This window comes from Indicator indicator, chromosome 21 (assembly GCF_027791375.1).
Source record: "Indicator indicator isolate 239-I01 chromosome 21, UM_Iind_1.1, whole genome shotgun sequence".
NCBI lineage: Eukaryota > Metazoa > Chordata > Aves > Piciformes > Indicatoridae > Indicator > Indicator indicator.
In genome coordinates, this window is record NC_072030.1 from 10,770,736 (window position 1) to 10,793,956 (window position 23,221).

Below are 23,221 nucleotides of genomic sequence, written 5' to 3' on the forward strand. Positions count from 1 at the left end.
AATTAGCAGACTAGTCAGACCTCTACTCTGACCTGAAACAACCTTCAACCTTTAGGAACCAGGACTCCTAAAGCTTTTATTTTGAGCACTATCTTTGCCCTGTGGCTTTTGGTTTGTTGTTGTTGTTTTAATTTTTTTTTAAACAGAAATAGAGGTACTAAATGGAATATTGAAGAAATCCATTCCCCATTAAAAAATAAATCAAATTACTACAATTAACTCCTACAAGTCTGATAAATGCAGAGCAGAGGGAAGGAGAAAAGCTGTTCCATTGTAAAATCCACTGTGGTTTATGTATTTCCATTAATTCTTTCCCATAGACTCTGTCTCAAAGCCAGGACACTGGTTTTGTTAGGTAGCCCATAAAAAAACCTGCTACTGTAGTACAAAGTATGCACACAACCCTACCTGCAGAAACACAGAAGTCCTCCAGAAGTAAGATGAATCCCTGATGTTACTAACATCAGCAGCACTGACTAGCTGAGCAGAGGTTGTTTAGAGAGGAGTGCAGTCAGCAGCTGTTCAGCATTCAGAGAGCTGCAGTGAAGTCTTTCAGAGAACCACCATGGAGCAATGCAAACACACCCTGCCTTCCCCAACTGGCCTGGACCTCCTGCCAATTACTGTTATTAGCATCTACCCAGCAAAGCCGTTTCCTCAGAGCATTCAGCATTAACCACGGATCTCATCTCATTTATGCATTTCAGTCACCTCCTTTATGGAAAAAAGAAGCCAAAGCAAAGGCACTCAGCAGCAGGTTAAGTTAATCAGAAAGCCAATGACCAGGTCAAGAACATAGAGTTATGAAATCACTCCCAGATGCTTTTTTAGTTTCATCTGGAAGCCAGCTTGCCTTTGAAGTATTGTGAAATTCTGTTGGGCTTCAAACCCTCACATGTGCTGAAATTGTAAGGACTTTAAAGGAGAAGAAAAAAAAAAATCAATATTTGTTTTCAATTTGTCCACCTAGATCTTGGACAATTTAATTCAACATGAATTAGGAGTAGGCAAGTGTTTCAGATTACGTTCCTATGTCCCCTCAGCTTAGACCATCAGAAAGCCATCCCTATGCATACCATAGATCAGTGTCAGGGTGATGAAAAGTAGAACCACAACAAGGTTTTTTTAGTTTTGGCTCTTGGCATAGTAGGATGTACACACAGTCACAGCTCCCAAAAGAGAATCGACTTGCACAGTCAAAACACAAAATGATAACAATTACCAAGAACCTGAATCTACTGTGGTGTGACACCTGTAAAAATGAATGCAGAATTTTTATATGAAGGCACAAGGGGTAGTTAGGCTGTCCTAAGATTAAGAAATGTTTAAAATATCACTTAGACTTTTTTCCCTTTGTTTAACAAAAAAAACCACCTAGTATTTGAAGAGGATTCTGACAGCCTGACAAATGCTATTCATCAATGCTTTTCTCTTTAGAAGAAAAGGTACAGCTAAAGAAGAGTGGCGTTTTCTCTACTGCTGTAACTTTATTTTTGTGTTCCATTAGAGCTTTTCAAGGAGAATTTAAGATACTTTATTTTTAATTAGTTGTAGCTGAGCATTGCTCTCACTACCTTAGTCACCATACAGAACAAGAACCTCAAGATGGCGATATTTCTCTCTTTTTAGAGGCTGATACTGCTGAAGCTTCCTCCTTCCTTGAGGGCAGCAAAGTGAACTTTATCTTTGACCACACTGAGGCGTAGCTGCCCCCAGAATTTTCGGCATACCCCTCTGATAAAAGCTCCTAAGTGCCATTATCAAGTCTCGCACCTTACAGTGAAAGAAAAGTGAACTTCAACTATAAAGTCATATTATTTCCAATTATTGAGAGCTTCCTGAAGTGTTTGGGTTTTCCTCACCATTTGAAGTGAATAATAATAATCATCATCATCATCATCATCATCATCTTTGTCCATATATTTATATAATTAGATATTATATTATATAATATATATAATTATATAATAATGATGATATTATTATATATAATATATATACTATATAATATATAATATATATGATTATATATTATATTTGTCCATATATTATATATATAATTATATTATTATTATTGTTATTATTATTATTATTATTATTATTATTATTATTATTATTATTATTTTATAGGCCTTTTTAAATAGTTCTGGAAAAGATTCACAGAACAAAACTAAAATAAACGAGTCAGATACTTTTCCTCACTTAGATATTTATCCAGAGTAAGCCCCCAAAAATCTGCAAGCACTCATCCAGTTCAAATTTTAAAAACTAAAGGAACACACCCTTCCCATCCCCAATTGCTTTCCCTCCCATCTGCTGCTTCTCAAATGTTGGCATATGAACCCCAAGCACCTTAGTGGACCTTGTTAGTAACAGGTGACCTGGAAATAGAAAAGGACAAAAGCTATTTCTCATTTAAAGTCTGCTAATCTCCAAGAGAATGATTCTTCTTGAAGAACATAGGCAGGAGGAAGTCCTCTATTTGAGGAGATGCTATGGAGAAAGTCTAATAACAATATGAGTCAGTAACCCGAGAGTGCAATTTAGAGAGTCACTTTAATTAGTGTCTTTGTTACAGCTGTTGCCATGCTCATACTGCAGGTGCGCCTCCTGCCCCCTGACAGCTGATACAAGGACTCCACACAGGGACTGCACCCAGGGAGTCTTTTTGGTTTGGTTGTTTCAAAACTAAGATGAAACAGTTTACACCATATGAGCTGGAGCCCTGGGGAGCTGGCTGAAAGTCTCCATGGAACTCTGGAAATGGAGACAGGTAAGGAAAGAAGACCAAAAAACAACAGATAGTCTGGAAACAGAGACCTTTACATAACCTGTAAAGCAATCTCATGCTTCTCAAACCCAGTGCAATCACCAATGTGTACTGCGAAGCATGAAAAAGCAGAGAGCCTGCAGTCACAGCCAGAGGCAGCTAGCAAGGAATCACCTCCTCTAGAGCTGGATCCAGCACTCCGGGTGGGGATGGACACCTCCCCTGCTCTGCTGGGGTACTTCCTTCTGCTGCAGCCCAGAACACCATCTGCCTTAGCTGCAGGGAGAGCAAACTGTGAGCATAGCTTCTTGTAATCAGAGCTGATATTCAGCTTACAGAGACTGGGACACACCAATCTTCTCTGAAAAACAGCCCAGGAGCAGCTAGGCATGGGACATGGCCTCAGGGATGCATGATTTCAGTCCATTCCCCATGTAGCTTGAACCACCAGCACTGCTGGTCTCTGGCCCAGGAGCTGTACCAAGAATATTTAAAATCACCATCATCATCATCATCTTATGTAGTGACAGTGCTAGCTCCTAGCTGCTTTGTATGCTGAGGAAAGGCTCAGAAAGCAAGGCCAGGGTTCCATTTGGCCACCTTCTCTATGCTCTTGAAACAGTGCCCTTTGGTGAATCGTTGTGCCAGCAAAGCCAAATCCTGGTTGCTCTTTACTGCAAGTCATTTCTCACGCCTCTTAGCTAAATGCTCACTCTTTCTTCCACCTCCTTGACTTCAAGCTCCATCCAACAGTCATCCCCTGGGAGCCATACATTTACTGCACAGAAAACTCAACACATGACAACTAACCTCTCTCAGTGCTTCTGTCAAGACAACTGCTGCCTTTCAGGCTGGTTTCACTGACTAATTAAGCATGGAGACACACCAGACTGCCAACACTGCATGGTGGCTGCAGCATCCATCATTCCAGCAGGATTCAATCTAATGGGCTAAAAGGCTAAGCTTGAGAGCCCAGAACAGCTTGTTCACTGGAATGGAAAACCCATTGTTTACTGTGCTCTAGAATTCCCTAAGTTACAGAGGGAAACAGAAAACAAAAAATGCCTGCCTTCTCCAGCCTTGAGCACATTAATTATTAATTACAAAGAGAGGGAAAAAACCACCTGCTCCCCTTTTATCATTAACATTTTATGTATTACATTGTTTGGTGTCTTTCCAGACATGAAAGCTCCCAAGGTCCTTCAGAAGTAGTTAAGAAGCACTTGGCCACCCTAAGTCCTATTTGCCCACAAAAACATTTCATCTGTTGCATTCACCAGGGATAAAGTTTGTTTTCCTCCCATATGCATGCTTGGCTTCCTTTGTGCATGTCCACATGTATTTTGGATGAAGTGGCTTCCTTGTGGGTTAGGTAGAGCATTCCCCTTCCTGTTCACTGAGCAGTTCACAGAAACAATGCAGAAAATGGCTGTGAATCATAAGATGTCATTCATATGGTTTCTTACCTTCTGCAGTGACTTAGACCATCATGAAGACCCTAAGAAACAGGTCACAATCTAACTGGCATTTAGTTACACAAGGTGTGAGGCAACTATAGACAAGAAAAGGGAAATAAGTCAGGGACAAGTGTGCTATGTACTAAACCCACTTGTAGTGCCCCACATAGCTCCAAGCCCACATTCTCACTTCACCTACATCTGAACTTGGGGGGGGAAAAAATTCCTTTCAGAGGGAGGAAATAAAATCCCTTAAACAGACACAGAGAAAACACTACTGATGTTTATTAAGGACAGTAGATTGTAAGGTTAAGATTATAATCAACGATGCTTATGCTGATCAAATCACTGCCTCTGAATATGCTTGTGATAACAAAAACATCAACAGAGTAGATATTTCTTGTAATGAAAATAACTCCAGGCTAAAGAATGAAGGAACAAAGAATTTCCATTCCATTCCATTCCATTCCATTCCATTCCATTCCATTCCATTCCATTCCATTCCATTCCATTCCATTCCATTCCATTCCATTCTTTGATATAAAAGGACTACAGTTGCAGCTCTGTTCAAAGAAAAACACCACTGATGTTTACAGAATATAAAATGGAAGATTCACCAAGTGCTGAAACCTGACCCTAGTGTATAATTTCAAATCCTTTGAGACAGGTACAATGCTGCAAAATTGTGTTCTTGATTCATCACAGCCAAAGATTTTACAATCTGAAAAAAACCCTGATGACATGCTGTGTGTTATGCTGGTTCCTAACACCAGATCTGCTCACTAAAGCATTTGCATGCAGCATTGCCTCACTTTTGTAACTTCAACCACATTCTCAATTAAGTTGCAAGAGACATTACACATGAATTCAGCTCTTACAGACTCACTGCAGGCAGTCTCTATGGAGAAAGCAAGTTAAATGTCGTTGATGACAGACAGCAACCAACAATCCCCTGGTAAACAAAACCAGTGCTCTGTCACTAACTGAGCACAGCAGAGGGTTTCTCTGACCCTGAACAGCTTGGGGTTTTTTTTGTTTTTTTTTTTTTTAATTTAAGCCTGCAGAGCTGGTAGGAGAAGGCAAGCACCCAAATCCTCATGCTTTTATGGGTAGTTATTTGGGCTGAAGGCTGGGAGACACAGGCATGCTGCTGGGCAGGCAAGGAGTAGGGGTGGCTGTTAGGAACCAGTCCTCTTTGCTCACAGCTCTGTCTATGCCCACCAGTGTTCTAGGGATGGACTGGTCCTGTGTACCTCCCCACTGTGCCATCATGGAAACGCTGCAGTTTATTACATCTTTGTTTGTCAGGATCCGCACAGTGCACTGGTTCCCCATCAGGTGGAAGAGGCTTCCCAGACTGCCCTGCCTACCCACTGAGCACAGATCTCTAAGATGGCTGAGAACTGAGGCTAAGTTCAAAGGCTCATTGTTTATGTCTGGAGAATGGGCACCTTTTATTGTCTACACAGAGATTTCCAGGTAAGAGTCTTATCAGTTTCAATCATTGTTTCAGCAGGACTTTTATGAGCTCTAGAGAACACCACTTGTTTGCTTCAAGTGTGGATAGCTGCAAGAGGACTGCTAACTGAGAGCTGTTCCCATTTATTGGGCTCTAAATCATTTCACTGTCTCATCAGAAGTACTAGGTTAGAACATGACTTTATATTTACTTACAGAGCTCCTTTCATCTCAAAGGGATTACATCAGCAAATGCTGAGGTGAAGCTGCCTCTGGGGTGTTATTCTGTTTCCATAAAAGCCATGGAAACATGAACAGAGCAAAGTGTGAAATCCAGTGAGACCTGCAGAGGAGTTGTGCAGGCTCAGCCCAAGGGGCTGCCAGCCTAGCTCCATCTCCTCTCTGCACCATGTGGACACCCAGAGTAAAGAACCCAGAGAATAAGGCAAGTACATGCCTTTTAAAAACAGATACTTCTTTTTCCAGCTTCCAAGTATTTTCAGTTCAGGGTGTTCCCTGAGTCAAACCTCCTCCTGAAAACATACAAAAACCTTCTGCATCCACAGCTTTCTTTGGTAAGGAGCTGCACGTCTGTCACCTGCTGTGCAAAAAACTACTTCCTTTTCCTTGTTTTAATTGTGTCTCCCACTAGCTGTATTCGTGTACCAGAGAATAGTTTGAGGCTTAAGGACACATTAAAAATGGGAGGAAAGAGAGAAGCTCATCTTATGAAGAGGAGTTTGTTTGTTTTTACCAAATAAGAGAGGGAAACAGACCTTGGCAACCTCTCCAAATCCTCTGAGAGCAAGTATTTGTATAACAAATACTATGTTTTCTTAAAATAACAAGAGAAAAGAATGGAGTGGGGGTGGGGAATCCCCTTTCTGTTTCTTAAGCTGAAGTTTGGACAAAACATTCCTTTTTAACAACCTCAGACACAGAGAAGGGTTTTAGACATTTAGAATAATTGCCCAGAACCACAAACAAAACAGGCAGCCCCTTGCACTCCCTTCCATGCCAGGACATGGATTCACTGCAGCTGGCAAGGTGACTGCCACTTCTTTCCCTCCTCTCTCCCCAGCAGCACTGGGGGATGGGGGGGTTCAGTTCAGTGAGCCCTACAAAGAGTTCTGCCATAAACTTGTAGGCACTAAGCTGCCTGATTATTTACTGGCACCTTCAACTACCCCTTGAATGCATTGTGAAACCGAAGTTTGCTAGAGTGTCAAATGCTCCAGCTAGAACCTTTCTGGCAGCACATTCTGGCTATAATGACAAGTGCTGTTTATCTCAGCTAGAAAAAAAATCAATGAGTTTTTCTGCTGGCAGTTGGAGCACTATGGAAGGACTTGGAGGCATTAGGAGGATCAAAATATGGGTATAAGTTAATTTGCTGGATATTAATATGCACCTCTAGCCCACAAACAAAAAACTGACACCACCTTTTCTTCTCCAGTTAATAGAAGTGTTAACATCTTAATCCTGCAGGGAATGCAGATTGCATTTCATATTACATTAGTCACTAAAATCCTGTCTTGCATTACCCATATGCAGAAAACACAAATGATAGTTGCCTTGAAGCACAGGCTGGATTTTAGAGTGTTTCCTCCTTCCACTTTACATACAGCAAATATCTTACATCTCACCTTGTAAAACTTGATTTAGTGGATTGCCTACTCTATCCCACAATTATGCTTCTACACCTAACTTTTCTTCACATAAGAAGTTTTCTGCTAGAAGAGTTTAAACTGATATTGACCAAGAAAATGACAACACTCATTATGTCTATAGAAAACAGTACAGAAAAGTAGAAAGTGAATAAAACTGTAAAGCAATGAAGAGAAACTGGGGAAATATCAATTACTGAATGTAAATAATAATGACTTCCATGATTACAATAACTAACCTTAGTAATCCTTAGTACAACATGCAGGGTTTCAGAGTGTTTGTGATAGTGGTCCAAAAGGCATAGCACATTCCTAGGCAGGGTCTCCACAAGTCTCAGTAGATGTGATCAAGAAAAGGATGAAAGTGTTATTCCACCAGAAGTGATAAATATATTATATTGATCCTCAGCCTTAGTTAGAAAACTCAATATATTTGAATCTAGAGCCAATAGTAGTATATTCATATAGAGATTTTGCAAACACCAATAATCTTCATTTTAAGTTTTCTGTATCCCTTGGATATATTTGGTTAAAATATAAGCTGAAGAGGAAAGAAACTTATGAGCTGGAATTGATTAGGTAACAATTTTCTATCAGAAACCCTGTCTATCAGAAACCCCAAGGTCTTTTCTAAGAACTCCTTTTAATGAAGAATTGAGAACACTAAATTTCAACCTCCAAAGTATCTTGTTGCAAGCACCAGTGATTCGTTTTGACTTGCATTCTATACTCCCTATAAATCAAAACAAGATGTTTTGACAGCATTCTGTCAAGATTATTAGCAGTAATTAATCTCCTCCCAGGAAACATTTCCATTTCAGCAGCAAACTAGAGCTGTCAGGATTGTTGATGGCTCTGGCAGAAGCGCTGCGACAAAAAGCTGCTCTGTCTCAGAGGTCTCAGGTGACTGTTTCTACATGTTACTACAAGCCATGCTTTAGCTCTCTGTACTGACACATGTAATTTCTTCCTGTGGCTAGCTGTGGATGGACTTTATAGTCTATACAACAGCTTGCAAAAGTCAACATTTTAAGGGAAGAAGCTTCAGATGATTTTGTAGTCATGTTAACATCTGCAACCCTCATATACCCAGGCTTCCAGACTCCCAAGAAAAACTATACAGAAGTAATGGTCTTTGTCCTGCTAGAAAACAAAGCCACAACTTTTTTGATTATATTCTATTCCCAAGGACTACTCTTTTCTGAATTTCTATTACTGTCTTTTCATGCTTGTACTATAGTGTCTGTCTGGCCACACAGACTTCTGACGCAAACGTAGAAGACAGACGTTTGGAGGATCCCATTAATAAAGACAGATGCTTCATGCTTACTGGAAGAAAACATAATGGAAGCTTATAAGTTGCTCTCAGTAGCAGCTCAGCTTTTTTTTTTCTTTTCCTTTCAAGCCATGTTCCCAAAAGGCAGGAGGTAACAGCTGATTCCCTGGAGATGGGCTATGCAGGGAGCTTCCCCAGGGAGGAAGATGCTTTTCAACCTCTACCAGATGATTCTCTAGATATATTTTTGGTTTTTTTCACTCTCATTTATCTGTCTTCCTGTGTTTCACTCCTTGGCCTACCAGGTTTATTCATCCTCTCTTCCCCAACACCTCTGTTTCATACCTGAATTCCCCAGTACAGACCACAGGTGTATCCTTACAGGAAGAGCACAGGTCTAGAAAAGACACTCTCACCACAGCCATAAATTCAGGAGAGGGAAGAGATGCTTTTCACCACTTACACAAATTCTGGAAATGATCACTTTGTCAATTCAGCACATTGGTATATCACAGAATCACACAATCACAGACTGTTAGGGGTTGGACAGGATCTCCATAGATCACTCTGTCCAACCTCTCTGCTAAAGCAGGATCACCTAGGGTTGGCCACCCAGGAATGCATCCAGGTGTTTTAGCTTCTACCCATTGTTCCTTGCCTGGGCACCACTGGCACCTTCATCCTGACTCCTACCCCTCAGATATTTATAGACATTGATAAGATCCCCTCTCAGCCTTCTCTTCTCAAGACTAAGCAGCCCCAGCTCTCTCAGTCTTACTTCGTGAGAGAGATGTTCAAGTCTTAAAGCCAACAAGAACAATCAAAGGTCAGTATATACACACACACCCTCTCTGTGAATTTCCCAGGCTCAGTACCTCTGGTTCATGCTATTCAGCAGCTGCCCAGCTGTGCCCTCAAATGTGTGCACAATGAGGTCCTCACATCAGAGCTGATTTCACCTAACGATGTACAAACAACTTTGCCACCCCTGTGTTAGAAGCAGCAAGTCTATTTGAAACCTTTTTAAAGATGTGTGTACCAAAAAAGAAGAAAATCTATTTGTGCCCTCTGTCATCTTTCCTTACCCCAGGATGGCCCCAAGACTGGAACCTGCCATAAAGCACTGCACAGAAGTGCTGCCTGCATCTACAGTGAAAAGCCAGAAGGAACAATTTCTTTGTTTTTCTGCTGGAGAAATCTGCTGGCAATCCTCAAGAGCAGGCAGCAGCAACATCAGTCAGGCTGTTTGTAAAAAGACTTCCCCTCCATTAAGTTACCAAGCAGTGTCTATGCTGGACCTTATCAAAGGTTGCTCTGCCCAGCACTGAAATTTTAACATCAGGGAAAGAGTTCGACATTGTGTAGCATTTATTGGAGTGCCAGACATCTGTAGGGCACAAGAGGGCACTCAGTGTCCCAAACCCACTTGCTGCATCCTTCTGTGGGCATTTGGAGTGCGTGCCCCACCCCTGCACTGTGGAAGAGGCAGCAGCTCTCCACTGCAGCACATCATCTGTCATTTCTTGTTGATGCCATATTCCCCCTGATGTCCTCAGACTGTGTCTTTATAGCACATGCCTGTAAAGATTCAGGTTTAGAAGAGTCTTAAGTGTGATGAGACCACCCTTGGAGGCCTTGCAGTTTCAAGGCTCTGGTCTTAACTCATCGTTTTCCAGCCAGAGCTGAAGGCAGTTGCCTAGACAACAGGTCTGATTCATCAGCAGGGAATTGTCAGGGCAACCAGCTCTGGTCATACCTGGTATGTACTGAACAGTACTGCTGTGCAGCAGAAACTGCTGTCAGGCATGCAAGGCCACCCAAAAGCTTCCACTGGGGTATCTGTTTTCTAAGCCAGAGGCAGTTACTTTGCACTTGTTCACATCAAAAAACTGAGTGCAGTTACTCCACATAAGGGAAGAATGTTTTTTGTGGGGATTTTTTTTGGCAAAGGAAATAAACCTAGCTCAGCATACTACATACCCACACAAGATGCCTGTGTGCAGCCCTTCAATGGCTTGTACACAGCAGTCAACATCTTTTGGGGGGATATTGCTGATGTAACATGGGAGAGAAGATCATTGACTGGTTTTTCAGATAATTTGCTCTCCGTTTCTTGCTGACCTGCAGCAAGGCACTGGTGTTGATTTCCAGTTGTAAATATTTACTCCCTTGTGTTGTCTTTTACAGAATTTTCACTTTAAGAAAATTAATACATGCCTAAAATGTATTATGGACTGTAGGGGGGAAGGGAAATCACAGTAATGTGGTCATCTATTATTTAAACCACTTTATATAGGCTTCTGAAAATATGCAAACCTTTTTCTCCCTCCAAATTTAGCCAGTCTTATGAGATCTCAATTATTCATTTTCCCAATGTATTTCAAACAATACAATCATAACTTAATAAAATACCCACTTACTCTATTTAACCAAGTGTGCCAACCAATAAAGAAATCACATACCACAAATTAGAATGCTGGAAGAGCTCTTTGGGTCCCTCACCTGTGCTCTGCATGCTGCAGATTGTTATATCTCATCTCTCTGAGAAGCTGGTTAAGGAAGTAGAAAATTATAGCTGGGAGTTTGGATTTCTCTCCCTGATTGGTTAAGGAAGTAGAAAATTATAGCTAAGAGTCTGAATTTCTCTCACATGCATTAGAAAAACCTTTTTCAGTACCAAGACACAAAAGGGCTCCCAGTCAGCACCTGCAGGCTTGCTTTCAGAGTCTTACTCAAACTCAAGTCATTCAGAGTTATATCTCTGTGCCTGTCCAAGTTGTGCCAGGCTTCCTTATTTCTATATCCATTCCAGCCAGCCCCACAGTCCTTTTCCTAAGAGTGTTCCCTCTGCCCAACACACCTGGCTGTCTTATCTCCAGCACCAGGTTCACTGCAAAGACTCACTGCTTCTGACAGAGGGACTGTTACCAGGCAGAGGAACCTTTATGCCTTTAATTCTCCACAAAAACCTCAGGCTACATTTATACAAATGTATACTTATGCTGCAGGACCTGGAACAACACACAAATGAAAAGCTGCATGTAGTGTTTTAAGGAGGCCAAACAATTTCAGCACTTCTCTAAACACACTGGAACCTCTTCAGTATTCAGCCAAAATGCTACTAATTCCCTACACTTCTATCCACTTAGCCTTTTTTCTTTTTTGTATCAAGGATTCTGAAGATTGGTCAACTGAGCTAAGGGTTATCATTTGAAAAACCTTTGCTCAGCAGACTGATGCTCTGCCTAAATCACAGCTTAATCTGAACCGAACTGGAAATTTGTTATGGAAAAAGGGACCAATACTTGCAAACTTGTTGACTCAACCATGGTTAAGTGACCTGAGTTTAAACTCAACTCACCGGAAAAAGCAAGTCAGAGAAAATGAGCAATGTATCTCCCAGGTGGAGTAATTTCTTAATTAGTGACAGTAAAGTAACCAGCATCTCCTCAGTCTGCTGTTTAAACAACAAACAAGGGCATCCAGCAAAACAGGTCTTGGTGAGTTAAGAAATACATTTATGACAAAAGATAACTGCTAATTATAGGAGCCATTTCACAAGATACAAGAGAGTAAAAGCTGTGAAAAATATTTCAGAAGCATCTAAATTACTTTGTGACAGCTAAAACAAGCTATTTTTTTTAATGTCATGGAGCCTTGAAGACAAAGCTATGCCCCATCTGCCCCCAAATTTCTGCCTCTTGCATTTAGAAAACTACAAGGTATTTCAAAATGAACATGAGTTATCTTCAGCCTCTTCCTCATGACTTAGTAGCTGTGGTGGGTTGAAATTCCCCTCCAAACATTAACTTCACCAGACAATTTTCATGCAGCCAGTGAAGAACTGGAGTTAGACCACCTTTGTGAAATTTAAATTACACTGAAACCTTGACCAAGGGAATGGTACTTTGTAAAATCTGCACTCTTGGGGAGGACTTATAAAGGAAATCCTGCTGGGTCATAAATACCAGAGTGGTACTAAGTCTGTGAAAAATTGTTGGCTCAGTTATTTTATCTGTCCAGTTCTTTTGTACACAGGAAACATGTGGCATTTCTCCCACATCAAAGTCAGACAAACCAGACTCAGCTACCTACAGCAACAGGAATATTAAGCTGCTTATTGAAATCCCATGTCCAGTTCACCCAACAGACCCCACGCTATACATCTTAAAAGCCACAATGTTTGTGCTGGGGTCACTGTGCCACATGAAGAGGGAGCATCAGCCTCCTGCATTGTTACTGGTCTGGCATGCTTGAAAAATGGCAAACATTCATCAGTTCTAAAGACAACAGAGAGAGCCCAGACTGAAGGAGACAACCCAGACTCCACCAAACTTCCTCTGCCTTGCAGCATAAGCAAAGGAGGCTTGCCTTGCTTTTCAAAGAGTTACAGAATGATAGAAGTTGGAAGGGACCTCTGGAGTTCATTGAGTCCAACCCCTCTGCCAAAGCAGGGTCACCTAGATCAGGCTGCACATGATGGCATCCAGATGGTTTTTGAATGACTCTGGAGATGATAACTTTGACATTTCTCTGGGCAGCCTGGTCCAGTGCTTTACCACCCTCAAAGTAAAGAAGTTCCTCCTCATGTTTAGATGAAACTCCTTCTATTCAATTTTCTGCCTGTAACCTCTTGTCCTGTCACTGGGCAACGTTGAAAACAGACTGGCCTCATCCTCCTGACACCCAACCTTTGACTATAAGCATTGATAAGATCCTCACCTCAGTATTCTCTTTTCCAGGCTAAAATGTCCCAAGTCCCTCAGCCTTTCTTCATAAGAGAGATGTTCTAGTCCTCTAATCATCTTCACAGCCCTTTTCTGTACCCTCTCAAGCAGCTCCCTGTCCTTCTGGAACTTTGAACACTCTTGAATGTTTTATAGCAAAACATTGCTGGCTGGAAAGGACTGGAGAAGGTTGCTGAAAAAATCTGTCTCTTTTAACAAGGGGGATGAGCAGGCTCAGCATTAGTTAAGCTACATACACTTCTGCACTACCCTCACATTTCAATGTGATAGTCTCAATTACAGATGACAGTTTCTATTAACAGAGAAAATGCAGAGTGAGGAGGAAAAAAAAAAAAATAAAGTTTCTTAACCTGGCAGGTCTCAGGAAGAAATCCCATCTGCATGTTAGGAGCCCCCTCCTTGCTGCACACGAAGGCTTGACCTGCCATGTCGTTAATCACTATGCCATTCAGATAGCTTTTACGCAGGGAAAAACAACCTGGAGGCCTCTGAAGAGCAGGAGCAGCACACCATCACACTTTGGAGTGACTGCATGAATATGACACAGTTGGACAAAAAAGCCTTTTTTTACCCCCTCCTACAAGAGCCTCAGGGAATTGGGCTTCCTCTCAGTACCGCATGCAATCTACATTGAGCTATTTTTTGCCGCAGGCGCTCGGTGCTGTGTGATTGAGCTCTTTGGAGTAACACTTCTTGGGAACACTTATTCCTGGCAACCAAACAGCCACCCAGGGGCTTGCTCATAAAACAGGCCCAAAATGGGGGGGAAATGAACAGGAAAACTGCCTGGGACTGGCTTTCCCAGAGCTTCAGAATATCTGGAGGGTAAAGGACAGTCCATTTTCCAGAGACACAATTCCTAACTTTCAGGCAACTCTGCCACCAAGAGTGCTGAGCAATTTCAGTGCTTGGCCATGCTGTGTGCTCAGGAGCTGGGCTGCCTGTCTTAGAGCCTGTGGGCAGCTGAGGACATAGACCACATTTTTCATGTGTAAACTCATCTAATTTCCAGATAAGAATAGTGTTTCTGATGAGTGTCTCAAGTCAACAAGTAGGTATTAGGAGTATTTATTCAACTAAATAGAAATGGATTTAATCAAAAAACGTGAAGGAATTACGCCTTGCAGCATCCAGCAAGGCAGCTGAATGTGACAAACATTGCAGGCAGAGGGAGAAAAGAGAATGCACATGCATGCAGGGTTTGAGGCACGGAGCCACCTAAGCTTACTCCAGCAGAATATACAAGCAGGATTTGTTTGCATGTTTGGGAGGAGGGTCCTTCATTCCCTCTACCCTTTGGTAACACATTCTCAGAGAGGGGGAGAGGAAAAACAGGAAAATGCCATGAGCACCTCTCCCCACCTCATTTCAGGTCTTTGCTCTGATTTTCCTTTGAGAGCAGCACTCAGGATGCCATCTGCATTCCCATCCAGGCAAGCTGAACAGTGAAGGACAGCACTCGAGAGCGCAGAGCAGTCTGCAGCTCTGCACACAGGGACAAGAGGATATTTGGAATGAGCTGAGCATATTCCAGCATCTGGAGCCAGATCCTCAGGAGATGGCTTTGCTGGCAGCATCTACACTGCTACTTACCTTCATATGGCAGTCACTATTTGATGGTGCCTTTTCCTGCTCATGCTCTAGTTTAGATGGCATGGTTAAAAGAAACAGAACAAAACAACACAAAAATGAGATCAATTAATCATCTGTACACCTCAGAGCTAATACTTCTTCAGAAAGAGTTCCAGCATGCAGAGTGTCCTGCTTTTCCTGCAAAAGAGTTCATCTAAAAACAAGCTTCTCCTAGGACAACAGTAACTGCAGTGTAAGAAGGCAGCAAAGAATGGGGCTGAGACCTAAGAAGCTTTTCCACCAAAAGCAGGTCTCCTAGGAGAGTGTGTGCAACCCAACAGCACCATCAGATGCCATCAGCATCATGCTATCAGTTACTCACTGCTAAGAAACTATATTATTTCACATTAAACTAAACCAGTCAGGCACACCAATCTGCCACTTCCCACAGCACCTGGTGCTGGGTATTTTGGAGAGACCTCAAGGGATCCTCTCTCCAGTGCACTCTGCCAATCAGTGTCATATGCTGAGTAGTGCTTCATGGTGCTCACCTTGAGCACCTCCCGGCAATCTCTGAGCCCTCCAAGCCCCACTGATAGTTTCTAGTTACTGCTGCCTGCAGAGCTGGGTTGCTGGCATCAGTACCACTCCCCCTGCACATCCTACCCAGGCCAAGGCAGGCAAGGGTGCATGGCTCTGCAAACTGTGCCACAACAACATCTCAAGCCTTATGAATTAGGGTTTATTTCTGAAATTAAATTAATCTGATTTTCCCTTTAAAAGAAAAAAAAAATCTTGCTTAGTATTTTAAAATATTTTGAACTACAAGAATAAAAGGATGACTGTTGTTACTAACCAATCAAGAAGTGTTTCCAATTAAACAAAACCAACCAAACAAAACCCCCAAAAGGTCAGCCATGATATAAATCTCCCCTGCTGCAGAGATGCCTGGCTGCAGCCCCACCATTGCAGATGCAAGGCTTTCAGCATTGTAAAGCTGTGCTCACTGCACAACCACCACAAGGTAATATTGTTTCAGAACATGATTAACATCTCAAAATAACAGCTCCTATTGCTCTGGCCAACTGTCAGATAATATGCTGGTAAGACAGCACAGATTTAGTGCTGAGAGCAATTGAATCCTCCATGTGAGAGCTAAACCAAGTGCACAGCTGTGAAGATCCACCCTTGCTAGCCCCATATATCCTCTGCTAAGGTGCAACACAAATACTGCCTGATTTATTTGTTCTTTTGTGATGTTTCATAACTGCAGTAAAACTTGAAGGGAAAGAGAAGACAGCAAAACAGAAAGGAAAAGAAAACAAAAAACCCCTAACAACCCAACCAAGAATGCAAAAGATACATCTTGAAAGAGATGGGGAAAACCCAAACCTTCTCCCTGATATTCAATGTATTTTTAAAGGAGTATTTCCTGCACCAACACTTTCCAGACTGAGGGATGAGAATATGGTTTTGGCTGAAAAAAAAAAAGGCTCATCTAGTAGCTCTAAAATTCTCCTACAACACACAAAGAGTGAGAAGTACTGAAGGAAAGGTAAAATTCACAGTTAGAGGGCAGACAAGATGGCAGAGAGAGCACAGAGCATGCCGGCAGCTCTTGGAGTATCACAGAGTGAACCTCACTGTAAAAATCTAATTCTAAAGACTTTCATCTTCTGATATCTGATAAGAAACATCCCTCCCATTCTTGAGCAAGCAAAGGATGAAAGCTGGCTCCCTGACTTCAGAAAGCAAATTCCCTAAAACATGACACTTCTTGCTTCCTCAGCAATGTTCTGCATCTTACATTCTGAGATTGTTTCTCTTATAAAATCCATAGATCTGAGTATTCATCAGCCCACCTGGGACCAGGATGGAGGGCACGAAGCTGCAGTTAAATGTCAGCCCACAAGGCTGTAAGAAAAACAAAGCTGAACAGAAAATAAACAAATCAGTAGGGCTGCAGTGAGACATTCCCCTGGTACCTCTGCTCTTCTTCCTTCTGCTGGCACTGCCAGGCAGCAAGGCTGCCCTCGTGCACAGCATTCAGGTGCAGCTGAATTTTCAGTTAGTCCAAGAGCCTCACTATGTCCCAGTCAGTGGGATCTGAGTAAGTATTTGAATAGTTCATTGCATAGGGATGGGATTTCTGTTATCCCAGACAACAACAGAAGTTATTACTTATAGATCTGCTGTAATTTATGCATGGAAAAATTTGACAGTGCATAAGTTCTAATGGTGCATAAGTTATAACCTACAGACCTCCTGTAACTTCTGCATGGAAAAATTTGATGACACCTGTGGACAGAATCCACACAACATTAGGAAACCTTTTACACAATTTCTGCACCATATTAAAATCCTGAACCTTAGATACTTCAGAAAAGGCTCATTAAAGGGCTCTACAATTGTTCTCTGCTAAATAATCTGTTTTATCACCCCCTCTCTCCTTACCTATTATTATCAGTCACCTACCCTGACTTTCAACTTCCTACACATGAGTGGTGAAAAGAAACTTGGTTAAAAAAAATTATTCTCTGTATTTCCAACACTGACATACATTTCATTTACTGTACACATAGCTCAGAACTTGTGTTCAGCTGCACCATGACTGAAATGACATCTGAAAGACAAACTGATGTTAGAGCTGCAGGAAAAGAGCAAACATGTGGCAAAGAAGCCAGACCTGCAAAGGCACTTGGAGCCTCATGCCACCACTGGAGCATCACACCACTACTGGAGGCACAAGCACTGTTATGCTGCACAGTACATGGGAATAATACATGCATAAAAATACCAGCAGCTGCTCTTTGTGACAGAGCCTGGACCAAACAAGCAGCCAGGAAGATAGCTGGTGGGATGCTAACTAATACTCTTTGCCATGTTTTTCTCGACAAGATTTATAAGATCCATGAAAGAGGGACCTAGGCATGTATTTCAACTCACACAGACAGTGTCAGAGTTTAATGGGGCAAAAGGAAAGCCGACAGAGATTTTCAGCAGAAAGATAATTATCAATGCCAAAACCCCAAGATGAGTCAAAGATGAAGGCATAGCTTCCTTTAACAAGCAGGTTTGTCACAGCAGGAACAGCACTCAGCATCACCCTGGACCCCTGATCCAGGGCTGTTCCCATGACACAGCTGCCCCAGTCTGGGTGGGAACTTTTCACATGGGGAGAGCAGAGAAAACCCCTCAGAGCACCCATACTTGTTAATCAGTGTGTTGAGACAGGAACAGGCACAACTTGTCTCCCACACATACAGCATCCTTGTGTTTTACTCTTAATTTAGCATCTCTTGGATTATGTTAGCAAATCTACAGCACAGTCAAGACAACAGAAAAGCCTCACTGCAATGGGCAAGAAAACCAAATGCTTCTGCTTTTGCAGACAATTTACTCTAATTATGTTTTAAAACAACCTGTTGGTCCATAGAATTTTTCCAGTGAATTAATCAAATGTACATAACATATGGTAAAGACACTACAGTCAACAGAACACTTTCAACATCACATTTGAGCTTCAATTGCCCAGACACGCTCATCTGAGATGCCTGCAGTCCCAGCCTGGTTTGGAGGGTGCCTGCAGGAGAGATTTTGGGTTCACTTACTCAGGAGCACAAGAAAGCACAAGCAACAAGAGCAGTGTTTCCCTTTGCCAGGAGCTGATGCCCAGGGGAGACTGTAAATACCAGGGAAATATCACTGCCTTCCCCTGCAGCCTCCCAAGCAAAAGGCAGTGAATTTACACTGAATTGTACTGTATTTAGGACGATGGATTTAATAAGCCCTGTAGTCAGACTGAAGTTCAAATCTAGGAGCTCCAAAAATCATGAACAGAAGTGGCTGTGGCTTAGCCTCAGTTTCCTTGCAAAGAGCAGCTCACTTGCAGCAGAAGCTGAAGGGAGGACCTTGGCAGAAGGGACAATCCAGACACTGACAAAGTAGTGCAACATTGCTTGGATGCTCATTAATTTTCATAAAAGAAAGCAAATAACATCTGTGTGATTCAACTCCTTCCAGAGGGAGCAAGAGCTCTGGCTTTTAGCAAGTCTGGATCACTACATTTCAGCTCTGATTTAAGGCTAGTTCTTATTTTTGAGACAAAAGTTCCTTTTCTTACTGTATACACACACATATTCCAAGCATGAATAAACTGCCTTGGATCTCAGCTAGCCTGTTGCTTTGGAAATCATTTTATATTTGCAAAAGGGTGAATGAAAATAGCCCAGAGTCTGATATGAACATCTCTGACTGTAGCATTCAACATCTCCTGCTCTTGAAGCTAATCTTCTTATTGTGATTAGCAGAAGAACAGAAGGGTTGTAAGGAGGGACTTAAATGGGCTTTGGCCTCAAGCTGGGTTCATAGCCTGGACTGGCTCCTACGCTCCTTGTGTGAGTGGCCCAAAGTGAATTTCAAAATCCCCACTAATTAAATACATGTAAGGCATTTCCAGGAAGGAGAGAAGAAAACTAAAGCTTGCCAGAGAGAAAAAAGAAGTTTATCGGGTGCATGTTTGGGGTGAAAGGGGTGAAAAGGCTGGTAGTGGTGGTGTGGATGACACAGTTACCAGACAGTTGTGGCAGTGTATTTGTACACACCAAACCACACACCTGAGAAAAACACCACAGCCCTCTCCAGGGTCCAGGGCAAATCCTAGCTTCCAAGAGAAGACAACCCTTATCTACCAGTGTCCGGATTTTAGTCCTGTTTGAAGCACAGTTTGTCATACACACAGAGCTACTGCAAATACCTTAAAAGCTTCTGTTCATGCAGAATGTTGGAGCCCAGCTCCAGTCACATTGATTCCTGGTTCCCCTTCAGAATCCTTCTCAGTAGTATATCCCATCATTACTCACCCATTGCTAGTAAGATCAAATGATAAACTACCCAGAAGGCAATCTGCATTGTGTCTGAGATTCAGTTAGACTGATCTACTTAAAATCAATTAAATCCACTGACCACTCATGTCATTTTTGGTAGCCAACAGTCCATAAAAATCAACTCACCTGCTCTCTGGTGTGACACAGCAAAGGTTTAATAATGAACAGCTACCAGTTTCCCTACTGGTCCCTCTCTTTATTTCCTCCTTTAAATTTATTGGCACCTTCCTATCAAAAAGTCTGTTCAGGTCTGAATGCACTGTTTCACCATAATGTCACTTCATTTCTCCCATCTAAGATGCTAAAAAGTACACAATGGAGCAATAAATTAACTTCAAGCAGCAACTTCAGCCTGGGGAAGCTCACAGTGGTACTTCAGTAGTACCACATGGGAAGAAATAAAATATAAAAATCCAGAGAGGAATAAAGTACAGATACAGTTTTGTTATTAGAAAATCAAGCATCCTGCAGACAGGTGAAATGTTCTGTGTGGAGCCAACCCCTCCTGAAATCTCTGTCTGGTGACTAGCCTCTGCTAATCCCCCCTGGCCAGCTGCCTTACACAGCCCCAGACTCCCTCAGCTTTCTGGGAGCACCTTTAAGTGACCAGACAAATTCCTTGTGTTGTGGCAGGATGTCAGCTTACAGCTCTGCTAAATAAGATCCAGGAATGCCCACAGCAAAGCCACATTAGGCATCAAGGAGTTGGCTTTGATACTTCAGAGGTCCTCGAAGCTACAGCAGAAGAAGCTGGAACCAAAAAAAATGTTTTAAAGAATTGCCAGTAAACTCTGCAAGGACAGGAGTGAATCTAGGTAAGCTTGCACAATCCACCAAGCACACATCAACAGCTGAAGAGGCCTGGAGGAGCTCTAAAGAGCTATTACATCACTGACAGCAATAATGCACAGCATGAAGGAGGATGCTGGGGGTGGCACATGAAACAGTGAGCTTTCCAAATAAACTGGACTTCCCAAAAGAGAAGAGCACTGTCTCTGGAGTAACAGAATCTAAACATTACTAGAAGATTATTGCCACACCAGGAGGGTAGAACAAATCATACATCACAACAAGCTTACAAAAACAAAGGATTCAATATTTTTATCAAGCAGAGTAACTTGTCTGGCTGATTGTCCATGTACGAGGCTCTGAGAGACAAATTACAATTTCAACAATACTTTTTAAATGGATTTTGAGCTGACTGGTTGTAATTTTGCAAATCAAAGACCTGCAGGCAGTCCTGTGGGAGCATCTTTGTTTTCACACCAACTGTTGAAGCCTTGCCCTGTTCTTGACCTCAGCTTTCAGGTATATCCAAGTGTTGACCAATGTCCCTCTCTTCTAAAAACACAGGTGAGTACTGCAGAACTCAGACTAGTCACCTCAAAGGCTCTTAACATAGGAGGTTTTCACCAGCAGAAGAATAAACAGAACTCAACAGGTATACATTGACACTCTTTGAAGGCCTTGGGGCCCTTGATGGGGTATCAGGACTCTTTCTTGTGTCAGCAGTAAGCTCTTCTTCTTGCAGGCTTCGTTTGAAAAAAGAAAAAGAGCTTTGGCCTTTGTTTGCAAAGAACAGAACATTTTTTGTTTTCTCTTCTTGGAGAAACACCCCCTCACAGTAGTGATAAGTAAGCTTTCCCAGACCCCAAAAGCCACCATGTAAACAGCCAGGTCTGCTTTTCTGTCCTGATTAATTTCTGAAGGAGAAAAATGGTCTCTGTTGGTTCTTAGCCATGACATTATTTCTCAGACTGCCATTAGTACCATTTGCCTAAATTACGTACTGGAGAAAGAAAAATTGTTCTTTTTGCAATAACGCAGATGATGAGAGACATGGTTGATTTTTCTTAAGACATAATCTAATTCTGAGAGCTGCAGCAAGAGCACAAAGAGTGTCTGACAGCTCAGGGTTGTAGTGTTCTATCTTCCTTGCATGGTGCACATATTCAGGCACAGAAGGGACCATCAATTTTGTGCCCCAGCACTAACGACGAGGCACTCAGCATGTACTTTAGACGTGGTAACAAAAGGCATTCACACAGAGCTTGCAATAAGACCAAAGAACAAGGAAAGAGAAAAGTGCTAAAAAGAGATGCCAGAGCAGCATTTCTGATACCACATCGCATTTCCTTCTCTTCACAGTCATTTTTTCTGCTTTCTTGCTGCCCCTATTGCAATGCTATACAAGAGTGAATGTTACGCATGAGCTGTACGTGAGGTTTAAAATATTTTACCAGGCTACTTCTGTTTAAGAAGCTTCAAAATTTCTTTTTTCAGCAAAGTGGGATCTGAAGTTTCCTCTCCCACACCTCTCTCTCCCACACAGTCTCTGGAGAATTCACACCCCCCAAAGGATGTGCCTCCAACCAACGCAAAACGTTCTCCTGAGCATGGGAGGATGCACATGAACGCTCCTGCAGATTATGCCTAGGAAGCTGACTCAAAGAAGGAAACATCTTTCCCAAACTCTGTACTTCATTATGAAATAAAATTAACAAACAACAAACTAAATGTGTGACACTGATACATAAATCTTCATAAGTTTAACCATTAGATGAACGTTTTAGTCTAACCTCACTTGAGAGTTGTCTGATTCCACCCCTCCTTTTGTCCCATAGAACAGTTTCCACTTTTTGCTCCTCCAGGTGCTTTGTCCAAAGACTACAGCTATAAAGGTTTCTAGTCCAGGAGGAAACACCTGAGAATGCAGGATGGCAAAGAAGAGTGTTAGTGGCTAAAGGACTTTCTCCTCCATTTGCTTCCTCCGCTTAAGAGCAGAATTAGTCAACACTATCAAAAGAAGTTCATGGCATCCTGTGCTGTCCATCTGCCAACAGCAGATCAGCAGACAAGCCTGATGGAGAGGAGCTGCTCTTTGGTGTAGTCAAAGTGTGCTCACTGCAGCAAGCCTAGGAAGGTAAGAAGTGTTTGTGCTACTTCAAAGAAGAGAAGGGGAAAGTTACTTTAAAGAGAGCCCTTTTGGATGAGGTTTGGAGGACAATTCCTATTTACTTATTGATGACAGCATGTCCCAGAAAAGATCAAGGTAGACAATTTTAAAAACCTTCAAAAGTGAGATCTAAGATTGAACCTCTCCAACACCAAGACACAAATACAGCCACAGGGTAAAAAATGCAAACAGGATAAAAAAGGCAAAACAACAGCTTCAAAAGGAAGCTGCAAACAATGCCGATTTCCAAAATAGACCAAAGATACAACAGATCAATAGAAAAAGTTTTCAGCTGTCTCCAACCTCTGAAACATCCTGGGAGTAAGCTCCCCCAAATATGCTGCCAAATGTCGGTGGATAAAACCTACATTTATCACAAACATGGCAATTTGTGACCCTGATAGAACTGCACTAAAGCCCTCCAGGAAAAA

General features: G+C 42.1%; 1 protein-coding gene across 1 annotated transcript in view; it reads right to left on the reverse strand.

Moving 5' to 3' along the window:
* Positions 1 to 23,221, reverse strand: part of TUB (TUB bipartite transcription factor) — a 128,060-nt gene that overhangs the window by 100,685 nt on the left and 4,154 nt on the right. The window lies entirely within an intron of this gene.